Consider the following 17,393-nt stretch of genomic DNA (forward strand, 5'->3'; position numbering starts at 1 on the left):
CATGGTACGCACCAGGTTTCAATAAAAAACGAAAAGGAAGGATGTGCTCAGGAGAGAAGAGGAAGTGAAAGAAATATCTACTAAAAATTACGCAAGGTGTTTCGGACACAGTGGGCATACTGTAACCTACGAAACATTTGCTTTTCGATTGTTTTTGTCTTGAGGTGCAGCGAAATTCCTACTCGCCGTGGTTAGACTCGACGTCGAAGCAACGTAACCCGATTTATAGCTTGGCATACAAAGAATAATTACCGGCGGTCGTTAACAGTGATAGATACACATAGCGGCGCCGTCCTTATTTACCTCCTTCCCTGCGGCGTGAAGATTCCAGCAAGGGAGGAGGGCATGGCATCTCGAGTCGCCTCCGTGCAAAAAAAAAAGCATAACAAATAGACACTCATGCTCTTATTATTCGGTGCCTGAAAACGGTGAATTAATCGGGAGAAGTGAGTACGAATCGCCATAAAATTGAAGGAACAAATACAAAAAAGTTCCTGGTTATATGACAGAGCAATGCCGCTTCGTCCCACTGAAGTGCATGAAGTTCCCATTTGCCTGGCTCAGTGGGCATTTTAAATGCTTGTTTCGGAGCCGTCTTATGCCGTGCTGTCACTACACATAGAGGCATGCCAATTTATTCGTAATGTGTTGTCCTTCGTGCCATTCAAGGTGCTGGTAATTGTGTCTGTGAGCATGCGAGGGAGCAACAACTGTCGATAAACATGAAGCTTTAATACACGTTCATCACATCGGGAACTTTTTGGAGGGGTTAAGCTCAAGAACAATGGCGCAGATAGCATCTACCCAAGCAATATGACAATGTGGTGGAAGCATTGCATTGACTACTTAGGTTTCGAAAGATTGATACACTCGGGTGTGAGCGTCGTAGGTATTTTATACCTGTTCTCATGCTACTAGAGGTAAAATGAGGAGCATGGTCACGGCCCTTCCCGTATCTTATCTCAAGAATCTCAAGGTCTGCAAGAAATTGCGACGTTTTAGAGTATTAAAGCGTCTGCACGCGTAGCCGGTCACAGGACGTGCATCTCCCATCGTCTTCCGCCAAAATGGTGGCCGGAGCCCTCTAAAGCGACCTTGCTATGATTTCGGCGTAGCTGGAGCTGTCGCAAGCCTCAATGCGGGGACCAAGAGAACCTCCAAAACGAAGGTATAGAGCACGTGTGCGGGAAGGGAGGCGACCGGAGTGTGGGATGGCGCAAAAAAGTTAATTTGGTGAAGTGAGAGCCGATCCCGGCCCGGTGACGGCGCCTCGTCTCGTTTGCTGGCCGCGACAGGCGACGGGAATTGGCAGTCAGCCCAGCGCTGCCTGTCGGGAATCTGGGCGAGACAGATGTCGCAGTTCCGGCATGGGATCCGCGTGTGTCTCGGCTTGCCCCTCGATTTTCCCTGGGATGTTTTTTTTCCTACTTTGTCGGAGCTTTCTTGTCGGTTTGTTCCGTTAGCAACGCCGCTTTTATCGGTGTCCTCCCGCCACCCGACGGATGTAACAGAGCAGCGGGGCCGTTTTAATTAAAGACATCCTTTCTTCTCCAGTAGCTGCTGCCCTTGGTGCCCAATTTTAAATCTCTCGTAGGCAGCTTTTCCCGTATTTTTGCCTCCTTGATTACTTGAATGGAAACAAAGGTAAGGCAAAATTGAGTGCCTGGAAACTTCAGTAAGTGAAAGAGAAGAAAAGATGAATGGGTACACGCGTTCGATAAAAAGGGGCGTGCGAAAAATTAGGAAAAATTACAGACTGGGTCGCTCTGTTCCATGTTTTTTTTTTTCCTGCACTGACGCCGGCTCCACCACCCCACAGTCGTGCACTTTCCATTTTTACCTTGGCGCTCTTGAACGAAAGAATTTATCCTCTTTGCAGCCGATTTTGCTTTATCTACCGAAAGTAATTTTACCTTTAATGGTTGGCCTGCGCTCAGATGGGACCATCAGAGAAACGCTGAATGAACGTTTCCTTTCTTTTCATTCGAGCAAAAAAGCGCGCCGGAAAGGAAGGGTGCCTCTCCGGACGGATAAGCAATTTAGATTGGAGGGAAAAAGCAGCGCGCGACAGATTAGACCAATGATTTACCCCGGTCGTAAGCTGCCGGTATGTCTCTTTTTTTGCAATTCGTTTCCACGAACAAATCCAGGGGTTAAGAGGGAACAAACTTTTCGGTACTGTCCAAATAGAAGATTGTGTGCGGAAACAAACTGCGCAGGACATCTTGGGCCTAAGTCTGTTTCTACAGCCAGGCCTAACCAACGCGACATTTCACGGCTTCCGTCTGCTCTTTGTCGGTCTGAGAAACATCGGCCAGGTTACAAGTCTACATCCTGATGCCCGAGTGAAAATTGGAGGGTAGAAATATTACGGCTTTGGTCTTATCACGAGGACTTTTATTCTTGCCGCCTCTTCACCCGCTTTAGCAGCGTGATCAGGAGATTGAGCGGCGCCCACGTCATTCGTTGAGGGCGAACAACAAACTCCGAAGCGAGTTTTTTGTCTGCGTTAGCCGAAGTTTGCCCGATGGTTGGTGAGTTTTGCGAGACAGATTACACTCGAGAAAGAAAACGATGAAGGATTGGTTTTTCTCTACACAAATCCGAGGCGCTTGGGAAGCAGAGTAATGGCACCTACAGTAGTCAGTGTCTTCCCTACAGCGTTTCCTTGTTTGTCCTGACAGGGCATCAGCGGGCTCGAAAAACCATCGGAGAATTGCGAAGTTTCGCCGTGAGCGAATTTCACGTTTTTTCCAGCGATCCTCGGCGACCGGTAGTTAGGGTAAATAAGAGATTGCTCTTTAATTTTTCCTTAAGATTTTCGAACTATCAGTGGAGCAACTTTTTTGTACGAAGTCTTATTACGCGTCGCTGCAAAGATTATGCAAAATAGTGCAGCAAATGGCAGGCGCTTGCCTCTTTCGAAGCAATATGGCTGCGTGGTGTTGGAAACATCAGACAGTCTCTCCCTAAATAACGAAAGACGTTTCTTAGAATGATGGATGGCATTTCACCCCAACTCCTTTCCCTCCATGCCCCCACCCCCTTTGGTGTTCCGCGGCGTATTGATCAAACGTCATTCCCCAAACGGGAAAACAGCGCACGCGTCGACCCCTACAGTGGCCGAGCAAAGCTTGTAGAATCAAATAGTTGGGAGAGGCCATGTGAATTTTGATGATTTCGGGCGCATAGTTTAAAAGGTGTCGATTGGACGGAGTAATATCCAGAACACCGAACAAGGCTAGGACTGCTCGTTAGACAACAACAAACTTTACTAGAAGGCGCAGAAAAAATCAGCGATTTGTGAAAGCCTTCGAGCTATTTCGGAGTTCCGCTAAATCGATGCATGGATGCGTGCAATCACAAATGGATATTTTATGGTCAACAGGTGATTGTTGGCAGCACGTGCCACTTGTACCAACGAGTCAGAACTCCCTGCTTATGATCACACTATCCAACGAGTTTTTAAATGCACCCCTAGTCAGTACAGCGGAGTCACATCATCCAACGCGTCAAGGCAGCCACGCAAGTCACCACACCCAAGCCTCAAAAACATCCAGGGGATCACTACATCCAACTACTCATTACACCCAACGACTCAATACATACAACGGGTCAATACATCCAACCCACGAGAACGTTCCTGTAACTTTGCGCACACGGTGAACATTTGCGGGTAACGAAGATTGGGGTTCGGAAACTACATTGAAGAATGGACTATTTTAAAAGAGCGTGGCCACTGGTTAACCCACGAGTTCGTGTAAAATGCCCTGTGGCGTCCAATCTAATGTAGGTATCTTCGAAAACCTTGTACTGAAAGTGGCCGCTATGACGGCTCTATCGTTATGCTGAGTTACATTTACTTTTCTTTGTTATTTAGTTCACGCAGGTTTCAAGTTGTAAACGTCACAGAATTCCTTTCTGCTGTCAATAAATATCCGTATGGTTACGAAAAATGGCTGTAATACCGGTTTTATTGAAACTATCCCGAAACAAATTACATTGGAATTCATTCATAAATTATTCTAAGGACATTTGTGTACATGTCTTTATTCGATTAATACAATACCTCAACATAAATAACTCGATATAGTTATCCGCCAATACGTCTTCACTGGACTTCGAACTTCTGGGTAGAGAAAGGGATGTCCATTTTTTTGAATTTTTATTTTCTGGAGGGCTCTACATTTTTCCTTTGGTTTGTTTTGGCATAACATGGCATCCGAGGACTGGTTTTAATGTTAGATTACACAAAAAACAGGGGTCTGGCGTCGGCGTAACCGAAACATATTCTTAAAGGAGTACTGAGAAGAAATTTTCGTGTTCAGTTTTTTTTTAGCTGCTGTGGGGGCTATTGCGAAGTTGCTTTGCTGAGCCCGCTACCAGCGCAGCGCAGAGCTGAGCGACCAAGTTGTCGAGCCGAGGGTGAGTTAAAGCAGCATTTATAGACAGCATGTACGAGGGTAGCAAGGGCGTTACATGGATCGCGCAAAGGCAAGAGCACGTCTCAACTCGCTGCCTTCGTTGAATGCCGCGATCCTTGCCTTTTTGTGGCTGCTTTTATACCACACGGGGTTCTGTTTGGGCAGCGAGCAGTTCAAATCTCTCCAATTCGGACGCTCCGCTGGCCGTAGTTCTAATTCGACGAATGGAGGCGAAGGGATTGTGTCAGCCGTTTCGCATCCAAGGGGAAAAGAGAGGCGTGTCTTAGGCGCCGTTTCCCGTCGTGTTGGTGCACGTCAGCCGCGGCCCGTTTGACCGAGGCATAATTCGGCCCAGCCGTCGGCATGTAGCCAGGCTTCGCGAATTTGTGTCGGGCGCTTGGCACAACAGTGCCTACCAGTCCACTGATCATATAATGACACATTATACGATCGATGGCAGCGTAAATAATTATTTACAGCCTCGTTTATTGATGTCAGTGTCAGTTTCGACTAAACGAACACCGAGGCGGCCGCCATTATGGGAGGGCGGTCGTGACGTCACCGTTGTCGTCGCACCACTGCCAATGTGGACGCGTGCGTGCGCCCAGACGCGCCGTGGTCTCCACCACCTCCACGCGACGGTCAGCATGACGTTAGTCCCAAAACCGTGACGTCATGCACACTGCCGAACAGCGCGCGCCAACCGCAGTCAGCGCGTTGGCCAAATCACGGGGGGCATCACGTCGCCAGTTTGCGGCCAAGACGAGCAGATGGCGTCATGCTGAGGCCGATTGCACCAGGGTATCCGTTCTGAGCTTTGTGGGGCGCGCAAAGATTGAAATGGATTAAGAATATGTTATACTGAACGGTTGCGTTGAAACTTGGCTGTAAATATATCCTTGTACAAAAAATGCCTTTTACATAGTTATCCCAGCTTTAAAATTCCGTGTCAGTACTCCTTTAAGAATGGCCCACTGTGCAAGGAGACTAAAATCAAGGGAAAGAAAATTTGGGAGCCTCGTATACGAACCCGGGGCCTTCGGAATGCGAGGCTAACTGGCATCGTTGCAGGCGATCCGTGGCCGTAACTGGCAAAAGGTGGAACTTTCTCTGACGATGATGATGAATGATTGGGGGTGATGTTAAAAAAAAAAAACCCTCCCGCGGCCAGAATCGAACCTGGTTCTCTCACGTTATGCAGCCGGCATGTATCCGACTGCTCCATTTTGACATGGTCGAAGCGAGCGTCAAGAGGCAGGTACCGATTCGCGCCGTACACGCCAAACCTGGATGTTAGGCCTACGGGGTGCACACCAGAGGGTTGCTGTGAGTATTCTAGAAAAGTTGTGCTGACCTGAAGAGCAGCAAATACTTGCAGTGTGGAACTGTCCAATCAAAGAATCCATGACGACAAAGCTTCGCGTTCAACCATTGTCGTAGATAGACAGTCGGGTGCAGGATTTTTTCTTCATTGCCCTTTTAAGACCTTCAAACGCTGTGGTACTGTAGATGCACATCATGAGTCAAAAAAGAAACAAAGAAAACCCCCATAAAACCTCTACCAAACGAGAAGTAGCCAATTATACCCAACTTAGTACAACGCAAAATAAAAAAAGAAAAGTACCCCAATTAGGCAGCTGATGGTCAAATTTGGCTACAAAATACTCAAAATGAAGACATGGGATGTAAGTTTGCTTACGTATTAGTAAACTATTCTCAGAATTTCTGCAGACTTTTTTATTCAATTTCTACTCCACCCCTGCATCCAGAAGAATTACCCAACAAAAACCGTTTATTCGACAATTTGTTATTTCTTCAGCATTGTAACTGAACCTTATCAGTACCAAATATTTTAGTACGTCACTCCCGCTATTTCATCCCAGACCAACGCAGTAAACACGCTGGCTACGCCTTTACCACGAATGGGTAGCTTTCGGCCCATTTATGCGCGTCACGCCATTGTTAACAGAACAAAACAGTTCTTGCGTACTTGCTGCCCTCAAGCGTCCGTCATACACTCTTGCGTTGTTCAGTCCGAAACCCGCACCCAGTACGTCCACACCCGTGTAATGAATCCAGCCACAACCTCGGCTTCAACAATAGCAGGGAGCAGCGACGGACCTCGACTGCCACTAAAGGCCCAGCCGCAGTGTACGGCTACCAAGTCTTTTGTTACCTTGCAAGCGGCCGTTGGTTGCATGTAAGCAGGGCTTCTCTGTGCCTGCATGCAGCGTGGAAGGTAATAATGATGCCACGCCTTTATGGCAAAGCCCACAGAAAGTTCACAGCGCACCACAGATGAAGGTTGGTACAGCCTTGAGTGTTCAGTTCACCGGCTTCTATGGCCTAAAACACCAGCAGTAAAACGCATACATGGGAAGGCTGCCCGATTTCGGCACCTGATGTCCAACTTGATTTCTGCAAACAGACAACACTACGAATGAAAATACCTAGGAAACGAGCCGTGTCTTCAGGGCCCCATGAATGATGACCTGAAGACAAAGTACAAGTTTCATTCACAAAAAAAAAAACATTGACAGCAATTTTGTTGTGAACATAAAACAAATAAAGCAGATGCTAAGGAAAAAAGATGGAGCAGTGCTGACTCCTGGGCCACTTCCCGACGATGTATCTGTGATACCACAGAACCTTGTTTGCGTGATTGTCGACGGCGACGAAAGCCACCGCCAAGAAAAACGACTGGGCGATCCTTTCGTTTGAATGTTAATGCGCATTTGACAACATGTTTTCAGTGCTGTCCTCTATTCCGTCACTCCTTCCCATATCGCGTCACTGTAGCGCAAATTTTCAAAGGTTCTAAATATTTTTGCGATTTTCCACTTAAGAATACGTCTTGCGGGACTAGAATGGAGATGCGTGATTTACCAAAAGCTAGTCATTTCAAAGCGAACTAAGTTGTATGTTTGCTTTAAGGCCCCTTTAACTTAGAGGGCATTTACCAAGATACAACTGGAATGTGCACTTGCGTGCAAATGCAAAAATGTGCAAGGTTTTGAAATTTTTACGATTTTATTTTGCGTTTCTACATGTTTTTTCGGGCGTTCGTTTCCCTCATCAACTCATCTAGGCGGTGCACTAGATGGGCCCTTTGTATTTTGATCGAATTTTATAGTTTCTTTTTTTAATGTTTTGTTTTCCTTCGACAAATAATCTACATTTACGCTAAAACGACGATTCAATGTCTCAACTTCGCGATCAGATGAACTTCAGGGTGCACTCAGCCTTGTCGTAGGTCTTATCTTTATCTCTAAGTAAATAACTGCCCGCGCTACGCTGTTCGTCAGTTTAAAAGCTTGAGATGGCAAGCAGACTGTAGCGAACCCGCAGAAGAAAGTATCTAGAGAACATTATTCGGGTTCCCAATCCACTTGCACACTCAGGAGGATTGTGGAATCTCAATTTTACAGAGAGCTGTGAGGCGGCGGTGCGTTCACAGCCGAACCAATCTTCCTAACGGGAAGCACAGATGCACCGCTTGGTCGGTCAGAGTGAAGCACGCCAACACCGGACTTAACCCGTTTGCACGTTTTCATTATGGCGTACTCATGTCGGCGACACATTGGGACATTCCGGGTTATCCTTAAGGCGCTGCAATCCGCCAAAATGAAGCGGCTGCTCAGTTTTTAGAAGAGAATAGCACATCTATGTATTTTGATTGATTTATTGATGTCGCAAGCCCTCTTTAAGAGTTTAGGAGGGGCGCAAGCTAATTTAATTTCTATTGGTCATTATTGAACCAAGTGGTCGTTAGATAGTTGACTACGAAGCCCGGAAGTAACGTGTTGCGGTGACTTAAGCGTGACGACAACTATTCCGGCACCTTTGGCAAATTATACGAATCTTGTCAATGCATTAGGGAGAACTGCTGCGAATCTATGCGTGGCCCCGGCTCACTGGCACTCAGGCACGCCTCTGCGCGGGCGGGTTCTGAGCGGCAACCGCTGTTTGGAAGGCAAGCCGTTAATCGGACACGTAATTGTTGAGCGGGCTCGCTCCGGGCAGCGGTGACGATTCCAGGCGGAGGGGCTGGTGGGGACCGCCTCCTACCCACTGAACGATTCTAAATAAGTCGTGATTAACTCCCGTATATGTGCGCATCCTTGTTCGCCCGCTGAAGCAAGGATGCCCTTGCGCTTTTGGAATCGCGTTCGAAAGACAGAAAAGCACGGTATTTCAGCGATACGAACTATCTAAAATAGAGAGAAAAGATAGATTGAAAAAAAAGAAAGAAAAGAAAGAAAAAAAATGGCTGCCCCTTATCTCAGCTGACCTAGGATATGCAAAGCAAAAGCTTGGGTTAGTCTGGTTGCGTCTTGGTTTCGCTCGGTTAACCTTGCATGTAGCTACATTGCCGACCACAGCTCAAAGCCGTTCGGTCATTCACGGCGAACGCGAAGTTCCTTTTCGCCAGGCGCAAGATGAGTCACATAGCCCGAGACGACTCCGCGGCGCATGTATGGGAAGCTGGGGGTATGGTCGGCTGCCGATCGGTTGATCGGCCGCAACCGCGGCGAATGGGCAGAACGACTGAAAACGAAGCCTTGTGCGTAGCGCCGAAGCGGGCCCGGCGAATCAGGCAATGCGCTTCGAGGGGTGTGTCGCCGGGGGGTGTATCCTGTCAAAAGGTGAACTTGTGCATCCTCCGCGAAACCGCTGGACGAAAGTAGTAAAGCGCTACTTAAAAAAAAAAAAGAAAGGAAAAGAGAAAAGAGAAAAGAAAGCTATAGCCATCGGAGATTGAGGGCATCGAGGCACCCTATACCGTAATCGCTGTCAGCAATCTGCGCCGTCAACATGGCGGGGCACTAAACTACGGCCCGCCACCGCAGCACTAACAGCTCGGCGGGCCCACAAAGACTCGCAAGGCAGTCGAGTCAACGCGCTTTAGCTGCGTTTGTTAAGACTTAAAAATGCACACAATTCGAATTCCCCATATTACGTTCGGACAAAATGTGCTTAGTTTTTTTTTGTTTTTTTTTTTTTTGCTGCAGTATATTTATTCTCCACTTCCTTTGAAGGCGCTTAAGTCTCAGACAACTTGCGAAAAATGCAAACAGCCCCGGTGTTTTTCCCATCCACGGTGCCATGTGTACATAACTGAAGTAACCAAGATGATAAACATCGTTTTCTTTATCTTACGAGCAGAAGCAGCTTGCGATTTACGCTAATGTTTTATCGCCCTTGCAGTTGTAAGCGTTTTCTGCGTCTCCTTTTAAAAGCAAAGCGTTAGTGTCCTCGCTGATGCCGTTTTTCGCGAACAAACCTTGTCTGAAAGCTAACTTTCCTGGAATATGTGGATGAAGTGAAAGAAAAAACGCTTTCTGAGACCCGAATCAAACCTGGGCCCCTCGAGTAATGGAGCCGGCAGACGTCTATCCGATTGCTCCGTTTCGACATGATCGAAGCGAACGCCAAGCAGCAGGTGCCAATTCGCGAAGTACACCTGAAACACAAACGTTAGGCCTAGCGAGTGCACACCCAAAAGTTGCTGTGGGTATTGTAGGAAATTGTTGCGTACCTCAAGAGCAGCACATACTTCCAGTGTGAGATTGCCCAACCAAAGAATACACCACGAGAAAGCTTCGCGTTCAACCATCGTCATCGTTACATGAAGAGGCAATTTTTTTCTGTTTCATGGGCCTAGATCTCGAGAATGACATTCTGCGTAAGTTCGGAGGACCTAGTGAGAATGGCCGTCCTTGGAGTTTGCCGAGCGTGCTAAGTCCCAGGTAGAAAGATACTAAGCACAGACGAGTGAAATGTGCATCTTGTGAATAGGACGTTACAACTAGAAGTGTGTACACTGTGTGAATTGTGATGAATTGTGACCTCTCCCTTTCTGCTCCCCCTCCGCCATCCTCACTTCCCCACAGGGCCTCATGGCCTCTCGTCCTTAATAAAGTATTTCACTCACTCAACGAACCATTATTTTTAGAAGAAAGAGAAGACAATATGATACGTCCACGATTCAGCGTTGCATTCAAATAAAAGCGCGAAAAGTGCAGACACTGTTGAAGCAGGCGTCTGCGGTCTCACAAAGTTCATTCCCCGACTATAAAAAAGAGACACAAAACAATTTTGGAAAATGCAACGCCCAAGGTAGCACGTGGCAAATCAGAACAGAGAACAACGAAAGAAACTCCACATTACGAGCAACGATTTTGCCTGGAATGCGTTTCTGTTCACAATTTCAAAATTAAACGTTTCAAAATTTATTAAACGTTGCGCCACGATTCAAGAAATCGTTCCACTTCGCTTTTATCGATCAAAGAGCGGCACAGCCGATGCAAACGTCGCGCAATCGGCACATGTTTCAAATGATGAAACATGGACGGAGTTTCCAGGGTGACCGTCACAAAATACCGGCAAGAGAGAACAGAGAGAGAGAGAGAGAGAGAGAGAGAGAGAGAGAGAGAGAGAGAGAGAGAGAGAGAGAGAGCGAGAGAGAGAGAGCGAGAGAGCGATACAAAAGTGTCTCATCCTCGGCTGCGCTCTGTTCTCTCTCGCCGGACTCTTCTCAGATGAAACATCCTTGCGAATCCGTCTCACCACCTCTACTTTGGGCAACTTAATCAGCTTTGTAGGCCTTAACTTGATGACGTCATCAGGTTATAGCCAATCTCGGAGGCGAGGTACCGAGATAAGTCCTTCCTAAAATGCAGACCCGTAGACCTGTAGCAGGGCGTCAATGCTTTTCTTTTTTTTTTTCATTTTTACTGGTGTCTGAGAGGTGTCATGCTGATCTTCTCACTAAGCGGACATTGCGCAGCCGTTTCACCCGTGGCCGACTGGATTAAATTACGCTCGCCTAATTGCGTTTCTCGTCTGATATAAAAGAGCAGAGACGCTTAATGAAGTCCGTTTCCATGTACGGGCTCGCGCGAACTTCGCCTTGGAAACAGGAATAAAACAAAGTCCAGCTGGGTAAACGCATGAACCGGGAGAGAAGAGAGGCGGTCAGTGCGAGCGTTACGCGCAACCTTGAAGCAGGAGTTAAATATTTCAGCGCGCCAGGTATTGGGACTCGGTTATTTTCGTGCAATTACGCCGGCGCCACCTTCTACTTAATTAAGACGAGTCTCGTGGAAGAGAACTGCATACCGAGAGGTCGTAGTCGCGGGTGGGAGGGTGTTGGGGGTGTTGGGGTGCACGAACTTTGTCGTAGGCTCGCAGCTGCGGGTACTGGATATATGAACCTGAGCCGCTCAGGTAAATTGTTTCCGAATACTTGCAGACCAAAGGGGCCAGGCAGAATTCAAACCCTGATTGATTGAGGGCGTTGGCACGTCGCCTGGCGGCAACAATAATGCATGAACAACAGCGGCGAAGTATCAGTGCACCATGTAAGCCCAGATAAGCGCTTTACTGCTAATTATCAACTGTAGCATTCAATTTCAACTAAGAAGGCGTTTGTAGCAGCCTCTGCAGTTAGAAGGCAGTTTGTATCATCCTCTGCCACGAAACGCATTTTAAAGCGCAGTTCCATGCATATGCCTTGATTTCCGTTCATTTTTCATGCACGCTAGCCACACTGCGGCAAGCGAACTTTTTCGCGAATGCTCCAACAGCACAAAACAGCTATAACGCATGTTTCATCAAAACATTCTCCGAAACAATCGCGATAATTGGCCGCTAAGGCGACTCTGTTATTACTCTCCGACTTTAATTTAGTTCTCGTAAGTGCTGACAAGGGAAGTTGTAAACCTTACAGAATTTTCGTCGGCAGTCAATAAATACGTGTGCATCTACCGTTGGCGCGTGTTAACAGAAACCGGCTCTAACTTCTGCTTTATTAAGAATTTTCGAACCGCAATTGTATCGAAAATGACCACTAAGATTGCTCTGTCATTATGCCGATATTTAATTCGTAATAAACTACCCCTCCGCCGAAACGACAACGACAGGGGGAACCCGAAGCTTTCCAAAATGAAGTACAACACCAAAGCAACAGGCCAGAAGTGAGCGGAGCCAATTTGTCGAGAGTATGAGGCACGGAGCAAGAATAAGATGGGAGGGGAACAGAAGCTTCCTAGCGCGGCCAGATAATGTCACAAGTGCTCGTCAGACGTTGAGCTAGCGGCATCTGCCGCGGGCGAAGAAACTGCGCGGCTACCGCGATCGGCATTGCACTGCACAGCCACGGAATGAATTGCGGCCGCTATCAGTTCGTCCATCAGGTGCCGCTACCCTCTCCTTCACCGTCGCAGCTACGAAGCCTGGCAGTTCAACTTGGTTTATCTGGTCGCTCGCCCGCGCTTGCCGCAATGGGCCGTTTCCCCTCCCATATATTCTTGCTCGGTGGTATGAGATCAGAGTGTGCGCTTTTTATTCGAACACCTACTTCTTATAGCGACGGTTTACTGCACTGCGATTGTATTTTCCAGTGCTTTACTGATACGAGCATTCCACGGCTCTACTGGCGTTCAACCATCGTCGTCGTTAAAAGGAGAGGTTTATTTTCTAGTTTTGCGCGTCCATGCAGCACTCTATAAATCCTGTTTCCACGCTGCCGGAATGGCGCAATCGGGTAGACGTCAGCTTAATAGCGTGAAGGACCCAGGTTCGATTCTAAGAAAGGGAATAATTTAATTTTGTTTACTTTATTCACTCACAATCATCATCATCGTTAGGTAAAGCAACGCCGCCTGTATTAACATTGCCTGACGCGTCGCGCGCTTTTCAATGGGAAGGGTAGGGACGCTTAGTTCAGGCACTGATCCGCTATGTGGCGCGTGCCAGCGGACATCTCGCCTTACGTCACTGCTCGCGAGTCGCGAACGCTGCACCCACTTCTACGACGTGTGTCTGTCAGCTTGCCTGTTGGGCTTCAAGGGCCGTTTCGCTTACATCTTAGCCGTGACGGGGCGCTAGTTCTGTGGCGCACTGGGGATCTCGTTCAACGTGTCGCTTGCTTCATACTTGCTGCATTTTTCCAAAGATAAAGACGGAGGCGGACTGAAATAGTCTAAGAACATACTGATTGTCGGGTAGACATATAGCTTGATTGATTTTAGGGTTTAACGCGCCGACGCAACGCAGGCGATGAGGCGCGCCGTAGTGGAGGGCTCCGGATTAATTTTGACCACCTGGGTATCTTTAACGTGCGCCGAAATCTCGTGCACACGGGCGTTTTTGCTTTTCGCCTCCATCAGAAAAGCGGCCGTCGCGGCCGGGAATCGAACCCGCGACCTCGTGCTCAGCAGCGCAACGCCTTAGCCACTGAGCCACCGCGGCGGGTAGACATATAGCTAACAGAAAACGATGTTTTCGGATGGGGCGGCCATTATTTCACTGATATTTTTCTTTCTGGAGTATTTAGAGAAGAAAAAATTGCGTGCACGTTTTTTGTTCAGGCGCTCACTTCTACGATTACTTTCCAATAATATCACGTGCTTTTAAACTTCAGAAAATTATAGAAAACAAAAGGATAAGCAGCTGCGATCCTGCCACGCCGTCCGGGCGCTTCTACAGTACAGTCCTCAATTTTAGAAGTGCGTACCGATGCGGAGTGCGAACAGGGGGGTCAAAACAATACCTCAATGCGGAGGGGATAGAGGGGGGATGCCCCACTCAGAAAATTTCAGGGCCTGTGATCCGAGTAGGTAAGCGCGCAAAGCCGGCATCAGCCTGCGGCAGCGCAAGGGATTTTGCTTCGTGACAAAGGAAGTTTTATCAGTGACAGACCAAGACAGACAGGCATGGTGAAAAACAAGAAGGCGTAGGAGCGCCGCCTCAGGAACGCTAAACAAACTTTACACTATTTTGCATAGTTTCCGAGAAGCGGCGCTGGCTGGCGGACACGAAAGCACGCTGGAAGGCTACGGAGCGGGGAAGGGTAGGAGAGAGCAACAGGAGAGTGGCTGTTTGGCCATTTTTCGCTCATGCGTTAGGCACTGTTTATACAGGCGGCGTTGGGTAAAGCTTGTTTTCCTGCAGTACGTTTTGGGCGGACTGCAGAGAACATCAGTGAGAGGCTGAAAGCTCAGCTTTAATAAATTATGTCGCACCTTTCTTCAAAATTATGTCATCGTGGGTTCAGAAGTTTTGCCGAAAGGCGAAAACGCCTTGCGTTCGAGATTTGGGCGCACGTTAATAAAGGTCCGCAGGCGGTCAAAATAATCCGGAGCCCTCCACTAACTACAGCGCGCCTCATCGGCTGTGTAGCGTTGGCGCGTTAAACCCCACACTCAATCAGTCACAGCTTTTGAACTCAGCTAATAAACTCGCGCTTTTACAGCTTACGTGTTAAGGTCATCTATCGAGGCTTTCATGGGACGAGGCGTGGTAACGCGATTGTAGCGATGTGGAGAGGGCATAGCATAGCGAGCGGGAGAGCAAGCGCCAAGCACGGTAACGCAGTTGAAGATACGCAAGTAGTCCGCGGCAAACAATAATAAAATGGTATCACTCCGCCTCTCGACGTGGCTCCGAAGCGCGCGCCGGGGAATAGCGTCTGGAAAGCCAGAAGGAAAGACAGGAGCGGCGAAATCGTTCGCGTCGTCTGCTCAAAGTCCGACGCGCTCGTCTCGCAGCATTCTGCTCGGGCGCATGGCGCCATTTTTGAGTTGCTCTTGTAGCAAGCACTGAAAACAGCACTTAACGTACGCAACAGTTGTCTGTCCAGATAACGCTAGCAAAATCCTGGTAAGAACAATTCAGTTCACAGTTTTCGAAAGCTTGTTGCTTTGAGCAGCCCTGCGCCCGGCTTTCTTCGTTGCTGGAAGCTCCCAATCACGCTCTGTAGGCTTAGCAGCTCGTCATGTATGAAACAGATTATAGACGAGTGCGCTTTGCGGTCGTTTCTGGAATGTTTGCAAAATGTGTAAAGTACCGCGCTCTGCAGAAGAAGAAGCCGCCCAACGGGAGCGCAAGCGAGAGTTCGCACGTGAACGGGCACGGCTTCGGGCGAATCCAGAAGCCCGCGCGAAGGATTCGGTAGCCATTCTGGCTTTGAGAAGTTCTATGAAGATTAGCCTTGCGATTGGGGAACTTCAGGCAGCTACGTTTTTAAACAACAGCATTCGCGACGTTAAGTCACTGAAGCCGGGCTCATTTTTTTTAACGAAAAGCGAAATGCTCTCAAAAGCGCTGCAAACCACCGCTGGGCTCACTGGGTATGACGTCGCACTGCTGAGCCCGACTATACGAGTGTTCAATAACCGTGGGAACGGCCTTTTCTCTGATGAAACCGAAAAACGAAAACGCCCATGTTCCCAGATATTGGTGCTTCCTAAACATCCTCAGGCGGTCTAAATTAATTAGTTCTTCAGTACGGTGCGTTTCACACCAAGGGTGTATATTCGGCGCTAATAGACCCGATAAAATGTCCTTTTTTTTGCCAACAATTACACTAGCCATTTTGCGACTTCTTTCATACGGTTATTTTCAGTGGTTTTCATCTCCCATACCCCTTTTATCCATCAACTCCCGATTAATACGTCCCAGATTTAACGTCACCCTTAGGTGTTTCAGTCGAGCATAACTCCTAATTGCCAAAGAGTCCACAAACCTTTCACAAGATGTACAAAGATGTCCACAAAGCAACCACAAAGCGCCCACAAGATATCCTCAGCAGATGTCCCTACCGTGCCGTTCATCAACAAGCTGATGTGTCGCATGGTGTTCATTTGAGGATGTTCCCTTCACGGGTGGTAACCACTACAGCCTCCGTTTCTTCGTACACCGTATTGTCGTGGTGTTCGAATTTCCTTCGCTGGTGGTGGTGGTGGTGAAACGTCTATTGAGCTCAAAGGGAAGGGGTAGGAGGATGTGGTTAGCGTCCTATGTCTAGTAGGCCTCTTTTCGGGGCTGCCTCCAGGGCGCGCCGCACCAGGGCGACCTTGCGCTCCGGTGCGGAGTTGGTAAGTTCAGACTCCTACTGCTCAGGGGAAGAAGAGGGGTAGGAATGTGGGTGTTTGGGGGAAGGAGAAGACTAGGGAGTAGGTGTTGAGAGGGATGTTACAATGGGAGCAGTCGGGTGGAAAGAGATGGGGGAAATGTGGGATATGATCATGTTGTTGTAGTAGACTTCTGTCTGTAGTCGGCGGAGGATATAGGCCTGTTGGGCGGTGAGGCAAGGGGGGGGGGGGGGGGGCGGGTATCGCAGTCGGGAGTTGGTGTAGTGGGAGAGGATGGAGTTGTACGTGGGGTCGAGAGGTGTCAGGGCTGTTGGGTCGGGGATGGGGGAGTTGCTTGGTCGAGGCGAGGCGAGGGAAGTGCCCGGGTAATGAGGTTGCGGGCTGTGGCGTGGGCCGCCTCATTACCTGCCAGGCCGGAGTGGCCGGGGGCCCAGACAATGGAGGTGTAAATTTCTTCATCAGGCGTTCGAGAAGATGAATGGCTGCTGGCGCGGCGAGGCCGGCTTGGTAGAGGCGGCAGGCTTGTGCGAGTCGGGGATGATGGTCATGTAGGGTTGGTGGAAGTGGGCCAGGCAAGCGTGGGCGATGGCGAGGGACTCGCGGTGAGCTTGGGGTTTCGCGGTAGGAGGCCGCAGTGTGGAGGAGGCCCTGGTTGGCGAGGACTGCGGTGGTGGTGCTGTGGCCGGTGGAGGGCTAAGCGATGTCCGTATAGCGGGTGTTGGGATCCGTGCCGTAGCGTTTGTCCAGGAATCGGACGTGGGCGCTGCGGCGGCAGTCCATAGTAGAAGGGCTGCGTATGCTTGGGGACGGGACGGACGTGCACACGTTGACGAATGGAGAGGGGAATAAGCTGGGGTGCGTGTGTGGTGGCAGGGGCCGCGCGTCCGCTTAGCTGGAGTACCCGTCGACCAGCTGGTGAGGAGAGTCGGTGCAGGTGGGAAGTGCGTTGGGCTTCGAAGATTTCGGTGAGGGTGTTGTGGAGGCCAAGCTGGAGAAGGCGTCTGTTGGAGGTGTAGGTAGGGACTCCCAAGACTGCATTGTAGGTCTTGCGGATCAGAGCGTCCAAAGGGCAGCTGTATTGAGATGACTG

This window comes from Haemaphysalis longicornis, unplaced genomic scaffold (assembly GCF_048455015.1).
Source record: "Haemaphysalis longicornis isolate Haplotype H1 unplaced genomic scaffold, Haemaphysalis longicornis Haplotype H1 scaffold_2, whole genome shotgun sequence".
Lineage (NCBI taxonomy): Eukaryota > Metazoa > Arthropoda > Arachnida > Ixodida > Ixodidae > Haemaphysalis > Haemaphysalis longicornis.